Raw genomic sequence first — 14,322 nt, forward strand, 5'->3', positions numbered from 1 at the left:
ACAACGCCACAAAGGCTACTACGCCACAAAGGCGACAAGGCCACAAAGGCTACCACGCCACAAATGCTACAAGGCCACGAAGGCAACACCAGCACTAAGGTCAACAAGCCCTCTAGGGTTCTAAGAACCCTAGAGGGAACTCACACGAACTCACATGAGACCGAAACCCCAGAGAGAACCCAAACCGATGCACCTAATATAATGGCTAAGAACACCACTAAGATGCCCAAGTTCTTCTCTCCCAAATTTCAACAAAACTACAAAAGCTATTGGGGGAATCAGGGAGGAAGAACAAATAGGAGGAGGAACACCAAATTACTCCAAGATCTAGATCTAGAAAGATCCCCTCACTTGGAGAGGGATTCACTTGGTGGAGCACTAGATCTAGATCTCCTCTCTCCCTTCCCCAAAAAAGATGCAACAAATAGTGGAGGGATCAAGAGGAGGATCGAGGTCTTCAAAGTCAACCATGGAGGAGAGAGAATAGATGGGAAGAACTAGCTTGGACGGAGGTGGGAGAGAGGTATAAATAGGAGGTCCGGAAATTTTTGAAATATTGGGCCCACATTTAGTGGCCCATACTAGATTTCAGATTTCCCTATAAATCTCAAAACCCACTTAGTGGCAACCATGTGAGTTTGAGCTCAAGTTGGTGGCATCTCACTAGGGAGTGGCAAGAGGTGGGAAGTTAAGTCCCACATGGAAAGTTGGGAGGAAGTTAGACCACCTTATAAGGTGGGTTGTTCCACCACTAGTAAGTGAGTGAGAATAGGAGTGGTACACGTGCGCTCCTCCTCCTCCTCGCTCGCTCGTCTCGACTCGACTCGACACGACACGACACGTCACGACGCGCGTCGCGATCGTGGTGAGTGGATTGAGCCTCGAGCCGAGACTTTCCTTTCCTTTTGCAGTTCAGGAAAACGAACAGAGTCCTAGACGGACGCGTCGCAGATAGTCGGTTTGGGTCGCTCCCGGATCGTGGGCTATCTGTAACCGACTCGAAACGTTCGTGCGATGTGGGCGTGGCGCACGTTACCTAGGGTTTCCTGAGCCTATATAATCTCTTGCCCGGCTACCGCATAACCACATCCAATACACGAGTTAGGGTTTCCACCTCTCTCTGCTTTTGCTGCCATCGTAGCCTACTCCATCCCACCCACCGGCGTGCACCGGCGAACGGGAGAGAAGGTCTCCGAAACCGCTCGCCTTTGCGATCCTGTATGGGAGAGGGTGAATTAGGTTTTTGGGAAGCGCTATGCGCGACTGCTCAAGTTCTTCATCACGGGTCGCCTTCCATCCAAGTCGGGTGGTGCTGCCTACCGTCATCTTCAACACCGTTTACTTCGACCCATCGTTCCCGTTGTCAACAACGTTACTACTGCGACGTCATCTGCTACACCGCCACCGCCACCTCCACCAGATCGGTACGTGCGGCATATCTCGATCTGTTTAGAGATGGATGTTGTGTCGTTTTCCCTGCTACTATTCATGTTGATTAATACATCTAGTATGTTCGAGTTTCGCATGTTAGTAGTTACTGTCGTCATGCTTAATATTATGGAATTAATCATGGAAATTGTGCCTAATTATCCAACAATCCAAAAACCTAATTGTAGGCAATTTCCTGAGTTAACAATGGCTGGTTTTGCTGATGCACTGAGACTGGATAAGTTTACCGGTGTGCACTTTAAGAGGTGGTAGATTAAGGCCACGCTCTGGCTTACTCATCTGAAAGTGTTCGAAGTTAGTAATAGCTTACCTGAAGTAACTATATCTGACCAAGATCATAAAAAGTTCAAGGAAGACAATACTTTCTTCGTCGGATGCGTTCTGAGTATTCCTGCTGATCGTCTGTGTGATGTCTATATGCACATAACAGACAGTAAAGAGCTCTGGGATGCACTGAATGCTAAATTTGGTGCAACCGATGCAGGCAGTGAACTGTACAGCATGGAGAGCTTTCATGACATCAGGATGGTGAACAACCGTTCTATAGTCGAACAAGCTCATGAGATACAGTGCATTGCGAAAGAGCTTGAAATCCTTAAGTGTGCCTTACCTGAAAAGTTTGTGGCTGGATGCATTATCGCTAAGTTGACCCCCTTCATGGAGAAACTTTGCCACAACTCTCAAACACAAGAGACAGGAGATATCAGTTGAAAATATGATAGCGTCTCTTAATGTTGAGGAGAAAGCTTGGGCTAAGGATACTACTGAGAAAGGAGAGGGTCAGTCTAGCGCCAACATGGTGCAGAAGAAACCCTACAACAAGAACAAAGGGAATAACAAGCCCTCCTTCAATAAGCCTATGAAGACTACAACCTTCAAGAAGAAGAAGATGATAAACAAGGCAGATCTGAGCTGCTTTACCTGTGGAGAGGCTGGCCACTTTTCTAAGGACTATCCAGAGAGGGCAGACTGCAAGAAAAAGGCGAGGCAAGTCAACACAGTGACCGCTAGCTAGCAATGTTGATGGGTACGGTAATCTCTATACTGTTCTTTCGGTATTTCAATCTCCATGTTGGTGGATTGGTGCTAATGTTCTTGTGTGTGCTGACATATCCATGTTCACTTCTTACCAGGTCGCCCGGGATTCTTCCGTCTTGATGGGGAATGGGTCACATGCTTCTGTTCGTGGTGTTGGCACGGTAGATCTGAAGTTCACTTCGGGGAAGATCGTGCAGCTGAGGAACGTGCAGCATGTCCCTACTATGAAAAAGAATCTCGTTAGCGGCTCCCTTCTATGCAGAGATGGGTTTAAGGTTGTTTTAGAGTCGAATAAAGTAGTTGTTTCCAAGTTTGGACAATTTATTGGTAAAGGCTATGAGTGCGGAGGCTTGTTCCGCTTTTCGCTTTTTGATTTCAGTAATAAGTCTATGAACCATATTTGTGGCAATGTTAATGATGATACCAGTGTTTGGCATTCTCGTTTATGTCACATTAATTTTGGTTTAATGTCTCGGCTATCCAGTTTGAGTTTAATTGCGAATTTCACCATTGCCAAAAGTTCTAAGTGCCATAGTTGTGTGCAATCAAAGCAACCTCGGAAACCTCACAAGGCGTCCAAGGAGAGAAACTTGGCACCTCTATAACTCATACATTCCGATCTATGCGAGATGAATGGTGTGTTGACAAAAGGTGGAAAGAGATATTTCATGACATTGATTGATGATGCGACTAGATTTTGCTATGTTTATTTGTTGCAAACTAAAGATGAAACTTTAGACTATTTTAGTTCCAATGTATTCCCAGTAGCTGGTGTTAACTTTTCCAAGTATTTCTTATCATCAGCAATTTGATACACAACAAAATGATACTCATCAGTAAATGCTTCTCATGATTCATGACTAGTTCAACATTAACATTTGGATGCAAGTCACTTACATAGGAAGAAATGGAATCAATTTTCATGCAGTCAGTAACCACAGGGGGAATATGGGTTGCATGTTTCATGTCAAATACCACTTCCTGCTTCCCTAATTTCAGAGTTAGCTTGGCACCTTGCACATCAATTAATGCACCAGTTGTTGCTAGGAATGGCATCCCCAATATTATTGCTTCACTCTTGTCACTCATGTCCAGAATTATAAAATCAACTGGATAAGTAAAGTTTCCTACCATAACAGGCACATCCATTAGAATTCCCTCAGGCTTCCTTAAGGATCTGTCAGCCAGCTGTAAAGTGATAAGAGTGGCTTACAAATTCCCCATCTTCAATTCTTTACTGACCAATGAGGGCAACACATTGACACTGGATAATCAAGCTTTGCTGGCAGAGATTTCTGAATAATTGCACTGCATTCTTTTGATAGAATGACAATTTTTGGTTCCTCTATTGATCTCTTCTTAGTTAAAAGTTCTTTAAAGAATTTGGCATACATTGGAATATGCATTACTGCGTCCAGGATGGGAATAGTAATCTGAACTTCTTTCATGACTTCTAAGAACTTGGCATATTGTTTTTCATCCGTACTCCTTTCCAATTGCTCTGTGAATGGTTCTTGTTGGATTAGTAATTTTCTCTGGTAGTCTTCCCTTATTTGCCACTGCCTCTTTTTCCATTTCTGTATCAATTCCTTCCATTGTTTCCTTTGTAATATATTTCTGTTTTCCTCTAACATGTGGTGGAACATAAGAAACACGTGTTGGTAGGATGGGAGAAGTGCTTGTGCCAGCTCTGATAGTAGCTGCACAAGTGGAGATAGCTCCACATTGTGCTTTTGGGTTTTGCTCAGGTTGAGAAGGAAATCTACCATCACCATTTTCCTGACAAACCTTGCTTGCTACATCATCCAATTTATGATCTAATTTCTTCATTGAATCTTTAATTCCATTCACCTCTGAGTTCATCTTGGCTAGCATTTCTATCAACTGAATAGTTGCTTCTTCGAGTCTAGAACTAGTTGAGGACTAAGCATCAACTTGCTTCTGAAAATGCATAGCAGGTGATTGGGTATGGGATGTTGGTGATTGGTAGCTGGTTTTGGACCCAATACTTGACTGTCCTCCATGGTGAACATAAGAACCAGGTGACTGCTTGTATGACAGGTTTGGATGATGCTTCCATGAGGGATTATAGGACTGAGAAAATGGACCTTTCTCTTGAGCCTAATTCACTTCAGAAACTAAGGGTCCCGCTGCTGCATAATATGTGCATTCTCCATTCGTATGACCTAGTGAACCACACACATCACAAGCTGGTTTGGTTATTTGCACTGAAGCCACTAATACTAAAGATCTTTCAGAGAGGATACTGGCCATCGGCATATTCATGATTTCAACCTGGGCTACCACTGCGTCCACTAATGAAACAACATGAATTCTAAGAGATTTTGGCACTACTGCTCTCTCACTTGACCATTGAAAAGGATGTGATGCCATACTTTCAATTACTGCAAAAGCTTCATCCAGTGTTTTGTTCATTATCCCACCTCCAACTGCTGAATCAACATAGGCCCTATTATGATGATTCAATCCTTTGTAGTACGTCTGCAAGACTAACCAGCTCTCCAATCCATGATGTGGACACATTCTAATCATGGTGTTGTATCTCTGGCAGGCATCATACAGACTTTCTCCATCATTGGGAAAATCTAGTTATCTTGTCCCTATATTCTACTGCCTTTGTGGGGGGGGGGGATATCTCTCCAAGAATGCCTGCAGTAAATGCTCCCAAGTATCTGTCAAGGTAGGAGGCAATGAGTGCAAACATATCCTTGCACCATCTCTCAGAGAAAATGGAAACAGAGATAGCTTGATAACATCAGGAGACACTCCATTTTGCTTGGATGTATTGCAATATTCCAAGAAGGTAATAATATGCTCATAAGGATCTTCTAATGCGGAGCCCCCAAACTGACAATGTTGAACCATATTTATCAATGCAAGTTTCAACTCAAAGTTGTTGGCCTGGATCACAGGGGCAACAATTCCTGAAGAAATGGACCGTCCCTTAGGAATCCACAAATCTCTAAGCAACACACGGTCTCTCATCTTGGCAATAGATTCTACCGATGCGAGTCTTAGTTCTCTTCTTCTTCTCAGGAGAGTTCTCTCAATTTCAGGATCAAACAACAACGAATCATTTGCTTCTCTATTTTCTTTCTCACCCATCCACTGTTCCTGCACATCACAACCAAAACCACAAACTAAACCAGGAACTCGTTATGGGTTAGTTGAAATTACCAACAGAGCCGATGGACCACAACGAATCAACACAACTAACAAGGGTTAGCACTAGATCTGATCTACTTATGCATGAAACAGAAGTCAATCCACGGCAACGGCGCCAAAATTGATCGCATCAATTTAGTAGGGTTTAGGTATTGTCGTGGTTCTCCTCAGGGATTAAGCTACCGTTCAAACATGTTCAAACATCCTAGTTAGCAAGGTTTTAGGGTTTGTTTAAGAAGGGAAATTCTCTAAATTGTAACACAACATGGATCACTTTTCACAAGGTGGTGACACAAGCAAGGAGAATAAGAGATAAAACAGGCTCGCAACTCAATCAATTGTAACTCAGGTTCATGGTCCACAACGGATCAACAAGCACTTAGCAAAATGATGAGGAGAAATCGAGTTCGAGCTTCAACTGTTGCTTTACACGAGTGGCGCACGGTTCAACAACAAGGATCAGAGGGAAGAGTACAAACTTGCGATGATCTACTTCAGGTGTTGATGTAGACGCGGGCGAAGCAAGGATAAGGAGGAAGATTTCTGTTGCTGGATGTTGATGGCGATGCCCTTCACCGCTCTAGATCTCGATCCGATATGGACTCTTCCTCCTCTTCCCGCTCAAAACTGGGTGGATGTGGTGGCGTCCCTCCGTGCGTGTGTGTCCTTTCGCCACCCTCTACACTCCTTATAACCTTTGAGAAACGTGATCTCTTGCCTGGAGTGGTTGGCACCCTTTTGCACAAGCCCCCCTCTAATACTTTTCTTTTCCCGAGATAAGTGTTTGAATTTGAATCCGCGACGTGTCGTGCTCTAGTGGACTCTGATTGCAAATGATGAATAGGAGAAGGTTTTTGATGCCTTGACGCATCCATCCTGCAATAAAGAGTTGAAATGGAGTAAAATTAATTTTGGTGATATAATATATATATGGAAGTGTAGTATTCCTAAATGTGTTCACAATTTGAATGAAATGTATTCAAAAGATATGAAAGGAATATAAGTGTTCAATAAGTAATCATGCCACTTCATCAAGCCTCGTCGACCGCCATCACATGCGGGGCCAGGCGTCCAGAATTGACGGCAGGCAGACACTTGTGATCGCACATGCGCAATTTTTTTGGCATGTCAACTTACATGTGGAGCCCATGTTGGTCATACTGACAAGTCTTGTCCACTTCGCATGTTGGGAGGCTGTCGAAATGGGCGGCCCCACGCAGGAGGGTCGTGTCGGTACCTAACATGCGTGCCCGAGTGCTGCAGGTCGGGTACATGTGTGCAGACAATGGTTGTGTCCCCTTACAATGTCCCAGTGCTGTAGGCCTTGGACTCTTGTGCAGGCAGAAAGAAAAGTACATGAACAGAAGAGTGCAGAGGGTGGGTCAGGTGTGTCCAGCGGTTCGATGCCTAGATCTTGTGACGCCCCCTCCCCGAGTCTGCAGTTCGGGCCGCCCACCCCCCGCGACGCTCATTTCTGGACAATCGTTGACGTTTAGAGCTCGCCCGTCACGATTTTTCTGGGCTAAGCGGCCCAAAATGCCACCTATGACGCGAAAACGCGGTACCGTCAAAGAAAAAGACATTCGCTGACGGATTTCTACAAAAGTCAGCCCTGTACCGTGGTTGTAGTGCATGTTGCTTCTAGTTTTAAACCCGCCTCTACATAACATGGAAACGTAAAATAGGTGGTCACCTCTCTAAGTCATGTCATTTATAGGTCCATATTCCCCCCAACTACTTTCCTAGCCATCAACTTGCTTATGTTGATCTGGAGATTTGTTGGGATCAGGGGCAGTACTATTTACAGAAGAAATACCCACAAGTTCTAGGTAGAACGGAACCAAGTTTGTATGTTGAGTTTCCTAGCCACATCTCTGCAGGTGCTTATCAAAGCATGTTATTTTCTCTGGAGAGCTGGAGGGGTGGAAGGTTTTTGTGATGTGTTCTGCTGGTGAAATAGATAGGAGGAGCACAAGGGTTACCTTGTGAGGGTTCCTTTTTTTATGCAGGAGAGATTGTCTTGGAGTTGCAGTTTCTGTCAACTACCGGGATCCGAAAAACAAACCCAGAGAAGGTTGTAGAAAGTTGCTGCAACCGGAATATCCAAAACAGTTAAGTTTCGGGAGGCTGTGGCTATTGGGCCAGGGGCCCGAGAAGGTTGAGCAGGCACACGTAGGGTCGGAATACGATTTGCACTGGGTTCTGGCTTGCTCGTTCGACGGTACTCCACGCCCAAAAAGATCCCCAACTGTGAACCATGTCGTCGACGGTACTCCGATCCGCCGGCCGCTCGTTCGGCCGGTCGATTTCGCGGGTACTTGAGGAGCGGCCGGGGTTCTTGCCCCGGTCGCTGGGGCGGACTCCGCGCTTCTTCAGCTCCGATAGCTTCGGGAGGGTTCTTGCCCCGATCGCAACTCTAGATTCTTCGCATCGAGGAGACCCATATCCCTCTCCGTCCCTGCTCACTAAATCTGGTGTCCTCCTCGTCTTCTTAACTTAACGTTTTAAGATAACTGCAGCATAGGAATTGCTAATTTTGTTCATTACACTTGATGACCATATTCTTTTGAAATTTTTATTTGGTGAGCACCATCTTAGTCTTCCAGTTGTTGAATTCTTAGCTAGACTTGCTTACCAATGAACTTGGTAAATCAACAATAACTAACCGTGCCAGATTGACATTGTCTTTTGACTCGAAAATCGGATAAAATTCTAACTAATTTTCAGATAATTCATATCTATATGCTATTTGCCATACTGTAGGATTCCTACACCGTATCCGGGGTAAAACTTTGGAATCAGACATCCTTATCAGTCCGATTCTTTAGTATTGGATATGGATCCCTTAAAGTGGATTGGTAGCCGGGTTTGGTGCGGAAATTATCCTATCAGTTTACACCGTTACCTATATTAGCTGAATGTTCGTGCGTTGCCACGAGTCATTAAAAAAATCTCGCCATGCAGATCTTACGTGTAAACAGAAAATGCACACAAATATCTAGTTTGCTCTTGCTATGAAACACGTCGCTCTATTTCTTCTCTCATGTCTTCCCTCTGCCTCCACGGATTACATTTACTACAGAATGCATCCCCAGTTCTTTTTTTCATGTGTCCCTTTCGCCTCAACGGACCGTCGTTTCTCCAACCGAATGCATCCCCAGTTCCACCACATCGGAGAGCCACCCCTCGATGTTGCGCATGACGCGATGGTCGATGGTGGGTATGGTGTGCGACGTAAGATCGAGCATCTCATTGCCATGTGTTCCCGTCATCGTTATGGTAGCAAACTGCTGTTCATCTTGAGCACAATCATAGTCTCCGGCTGCCAAAAGCTTCAGAGAAACCATCACCTGGAAAAAATAGCGCATAGGAGCATATAGCTGAATTTTGGCTGCTACTGAAACCATCGTTTCACACTTTAGAGAACACATGTGGCCTGAAAGTTTTGACTGCTACTGCTGCTTTTGAGCGTGCTGTAGGAGAATTATTTTTTCTTGTTCTTTTCTTACTGAACATTGTATCTACGATATCAATAAGAGACCAGCGCTCACTATGCATATGCATAGTCGATAGTTGCCTACCATATGTATCGGTATCTTCACTTATACTACCTCCGTTTCAAGGAATAAGGCGCACACGTATTTCAAGACGAATTTTGACCATAAAAATTGAGCAACAAAATCTTGATTATATTATATGGAATTAGTATAGTTGAATTCGTATTGAAGAGAACTGTTTAATGGTACTAATTTCATACAAACAATCTTTATCTGTTTGAAGTAATTTTGGTCAAACAAAAAGCTCGTAAAACGAGGATGTCTTATTCCTTGAAACAGAGGTAGTATCAGCATAGAGGATCAAGAAGCCAGCAGTGGATGACCACCAGTTGGAGAGGAGGAGTACTCGGGAAGGAGAGGAATACACAGCTAGGAGGAGCAGGCGAGCACATAGGTGGACTTCAGTAGCGGATGTGCCATGGCTCATGTGCGGCATTATGCCGAGCAGATTCTGTGCGGTGGAGTACCGAACTACTCGAGAAAGTGAGAAACACATCACGCCACAGCAGGTCGGAGCAGAGCGCATGAGGAGAAATTTGCCACCAGGATATGGCGCAGCTTGAACGAGACGAAGGAGCAGCTCAATTTGGAGCAGGACGCACCTAGACATGCTCCCACGCGGCGTGGTGGAGATGGCCTCGTCCGCAGCAGACGCTACGCCCATCGACAAACCTCTCCGGCGCACCCCTCACACGCAGCAGCCGAAGCCCTCCTGCGGGAGACCTCCAGCCCGACACCTCCTGGCGTGGCGGCGCCTTGCGACTTGGAAGCAGCTGCCCAAAGCGGCGCTCCTATCCGTGCCACCGGTGGCTAGAGAAAATCCCGAGGGGATGGAACGATTCTCTCTTGCGCTATCGATTTTTGCGAACCGTTTATTTTGTGCGCGGCTGATTTTTCCTCACGCGGGACATACGGTCGTCACCGGTTTTTTTGACGTACGATTGGTCTTTTAACGTACGGACACCACCGCTAGGAAACTAATACTACCTCCGTTTCAAGGAATAAGGCGCCATCGTTTTACGAGCTTTTTATTTGACCAAGAATTACTTCAAATAGATAAGGAATATTTGTATGAAATTAGTATCATTAAAAAGTGTTTTTCAATACAAATCCAACGATACTAATTACATATAATATAATCAAAATTTTGTTGTTTAATTTTCATGGTCAAAGTTCGTCTTGGAATACGCGTGTGCCTTATTCCTTGAAACGGAGGTAGTAGTAAAGATAAGGGAATAAATTTTTTTGTCGACGTAGAAAGATCTCTTAGTGGCTAGAAAGAACGAATTAACCCTTTATCCTTTTTTAAATACCCCCTACACAGGGAAAGAAGAGTAGGGCAAAAGATATGGAGTGCAATCCAAAAAAATTGGAATTATTCCTTCCTATAATACATATCCATAGAGAATTCCTCATAAACTAATGCTAAATCTTTTCATTAACTAATGCCTAAATCTTTTCATTTATTAATTTAATTACTATAACAATTGTTTTATTCCAAGATTAAGTTATTACTGAACAAAGAAAAAAAATCTTATATTATAAAGGATGAGATCAATTTGGAAGTGCTTTTTTTTCTTACTTGCTTATGGAATGAACTTGGTAAATCAACAATAACTAACCGTGCCAGATTGACATTGTCTTTTGACTCGAAAATCGGATAATCTGGTTTGAAACATTCAGATTATTCTAACTAATTTTCAGATAATTCATATATATATATATGCTATTTTCCATACTGTATTCTACACCGTATCGGGTGTAAAACTTTGGAATCAGACATCCTTATCAGTCCGATTCTTTAGTATCGGATATGGGTTCCTTAAAATGGATTGGTAGCCAGGTTTGGTGCGGAAATTATGCTATCAGTTTACTACACCCTTTCCTATATCAGGGAATATTTCTTTTTGTCGATGTAGAAAGATCTCTTAGTACTAAATGTTACACTCTCTCCGTCCCAAAATAAGTGACCCAGTTTTGTCTAGATACATCCACAATTTAATAAATAATATGATATGTACAATAATTGTTAAGTGTTCCTAGAAACATTCTAGGATTCTTAGTTACCATCCAAGCCGAAGAAAGAAAACCATACTATGTAGTACAATAATTTGTGCTGATTGCTTTAATTTTGCCTTTCATGTTTTCCAGCATTCTTCATCAGATCAGGTTGCAGCAGCTGACGCTTCAGGATATAAGAACCATATCCAGGAGGGGAAGATGTCTCAATGCACTCATTTGAAACTGGATAGAGTAATAGAATCCATGCTTCGGGATGTCCATAAGCTAGACCAAATAGAAGCTGGGATGCAAGAGATGAAAAAACGTGAGGAAATGTAAGTACTTATAGTTATAACTTATTTGCTCTGTACAATATGTAAGTGCATTGGTTATCCTGATTATGGTTCTTTTAATTTACAGGTATGCTCAACAACGGAAGGAAGCGTTCGTAGGGGCCTCTGTTATCGCCTCTGGGATCGCTGGCCTCGTCTTTTGTGTTAAGAAAGTATTTGGTTGAGTCAAGGAGTAAACCATCGTAGGGGTTTGTACTGTTATTAAGTCATGATGACACTTTAGCTTGCACGTTGTGGCTAACTAAAACCATTTCGTGCTATAACTTTGGGATCTGCTTTGAGATGTGACTAATTAAATCAACTGTAAATAGAACCGAAACATGCCAATAAACAGTGGATGTCATGTTCTCCTCAGGGACTGGCAACGAAGAATGCGCTCGGCGAAAGCTAGGTATCTAGATCAGGGTGAATTTGCAAAAGTCAAATAAATCAGAGTGGTTTACACTGACTCTGTTTGGACGCCCATTGTAAGGACTCTTTTGTTTTTGCTGAATCATCAAAACTTGATAAGCATTATAATTTGTAAGTTAACTGAACTAATTTAATACGCAGGGACCTTCCAAAGGTCGGACACCTAATCCTTAGGATTTTTGTAGGGAGCTCATAGGTATGTGCTTATAATTTTGAATATAGCATCTTCATGAATATCTTTATATGGATTGCATCTTCATGATCCATTGATATGATATCTTCATGTCAATACTCCCGTGCTGTAGCGTAAATATTTCTGTAAGGTATTGTGTAGTACAACTATACTAGTCAATAAAACTGTCTTGAATCATGGCTTTTTAGAGGACCAAAAGCTGTCTGTTGCCGTGTCAAGAGGTCATCTGTCTAGTCTCATGGGAATTTTGCATGTTGTAAGTGCTAGTTAGAAGTCCAGAAGTACTTTGGATGAGTGCAAAAAAATTTAGGAGAATAAACTTGTGAATAAATCCTGTAATAGACATACAATTATAGTTCAAGTTATCTGCATGCAAATATTCTTTTTAGTATTCTTGTAAGGATTTTCAAAATGTATTATCTAATACTTCTAATCAATAAAAATGTCCATTGCTAGTAATTATCAAAATTTTGCACGCAAACCCAAGGAATGTAATATTCTCGTTATTTTCAGTTGCAAGTGTTACATAGAAATCTAGAGGTACTTTGGATGGCAGCATAAGTTGCTTTGTTAAAGAAACTTATCAATCATGTAATCTAAGTTGTCTACATTGCTTGACAACAGCTGGTCTGATATTGGTCCAGTTAGAGCAATGTATACAAGTGTATTTTCTTGGGAAGACGAACAAGTCTAACTTGAATAATTGATATTTGTGACAACTACTCATTTTAAGTTTCTCTTAAGTCCTATTTGATATATCTAATTTAATTACATTTGCTTTTTTTGGTAACAGATCCAAGATCTTCCGAATAAAATGGGCTGTGTTAGCAAAATATGTTTCTCATAGCGATGCCCGAAAACCGGAAACACCCACTTATAGTGTAGCTGTAAATTTTACGTTCTGGTGTTGGTACTTCTTCTCGTGACAATGACAACCCTTACAAGAGTTTAATGCTGGACATTAGTAGTTGCTCTGCCTGTATTCGTTTGCTCATGGTGAATATCTCTATGGATGTTGTGTGTTACTTTGTACACATTGAATTACTTACATCGTTTGCTAGTCAAACTTGTTGGTATGTGTAGTGTAGATTCATAGAAGTACTTGGTACAAAACTAAATATCCTCTACAACTTATGGCAGTGATGGAGCTGAGATTTTTTTCCTTCGATATTCATTCTTCCCTTTCTGTGGAGTTTTGCCAAATTTTATTGACGCCCTTAACTGCTTATTTTGCGCCATGGCTGTGTGGTCATAAGACCTCTCAGATCAGCCTCTGGCTACACACCTAATGGTTATGCATGCAACATACTTGTCTGGTATGATTATGTGGTTGTTTGCATGGTGTATGTTGATAGATTGCATATATTGCATTGTTGCTTGCCTTGCGATGTTTCATGTATGCTATGGTATTTATGATTTTTTTTTTGTATGTGCTTTGAGGTACTTTCTCACCTCTTGGTCTTGAGGATTGCTAACCAATGATTGAATGAAGTGTAGGTGGCTAGTTGCGCTATCCCCGTTATATAAACAGGAGTTGTTTATTTGGTCTGCATTTGTAGTTATATGTAGAAAAATGACCTGTCTTTCGTCATTAGAAGATTGTATCGTGGTACCACCAATTCGAGCAATCTTGGGGTCTGACTTATTAACCTTTTCACCTCCAACTTATATCCATAATCCATCCCTATAGTAAAATCACTGGTGGAAAAACAGGCTTCCGGGAAGCCCCATAAGTCGCGAAGGTAAAGGAACCGCGACTAATGGGGTCTTTAGTCGCGGTTCGTGTGGCGAACCGCGACCAAAGTCCTGGGCCCAGGGCGCACGGTGGCCAGCTGGTGCACGTGGGGGCTTTAGTCGCGGTTGGCCAGCCCAACCGCGACTAAAGGTGCCCGAAGGCCTTTAGTCGCGGTTGGCTGGGCCAACCGGGACTAAAGCCCCTCCCCTATATATACCCATCCAGCAGCCAACACTTAGCCATTTGGAGCCATTCTCTTCACAAACTTCACAAGTGAGTGTTAGGTTTGCTTTTGGTTCCTCTTATGCACATAAGGTGTTTGATGAAATGCCCCAAGAGCATGAAACAAACATGATATGAAGTGTTGGAGTCACACTTGAGCTTTCTCATTTATTTTTT

At 42.8% G+C, this 14,322-nt stretch overlaps 1 long non-coding RNA gene across 1 annotated transcript; it reads left to right on the forward strand.

The window, feature by feature from the left end:
- Positions 1-11,741: 11,741 nt before the first annotated feature.
- LOC124654095 lies at positions 11,742-13,283 on the forward strand. Its single transcript, XR_006988202.1, has 3 exons — positions 11,742-12,051; positions 12,137-12,191; positions 12,982-13,283. It is a non-coding gene; the product is annotated as an uncharacterized LOC124654095 (long non-coding RNA).
- The last annotated feature ends 1,039 nt before the right edge of the window (positions 13,284-14,322 follow it).

Source organism: Lolium rigidum, chromosome 5 (assembly GCF_022539505.1).
Source record: "Lolium rigidum isolate FL_2022 chromosome 5, APGP_CSIRO_Lrig_0.1, whole genome shotgun sequence".
Taxonomy (NCBI): Eukaryota; Viridiplantae; Streptophyta; class Magnoliopsida; order Poales; family Poaceae; genus Lolium; species Lolium rigidum.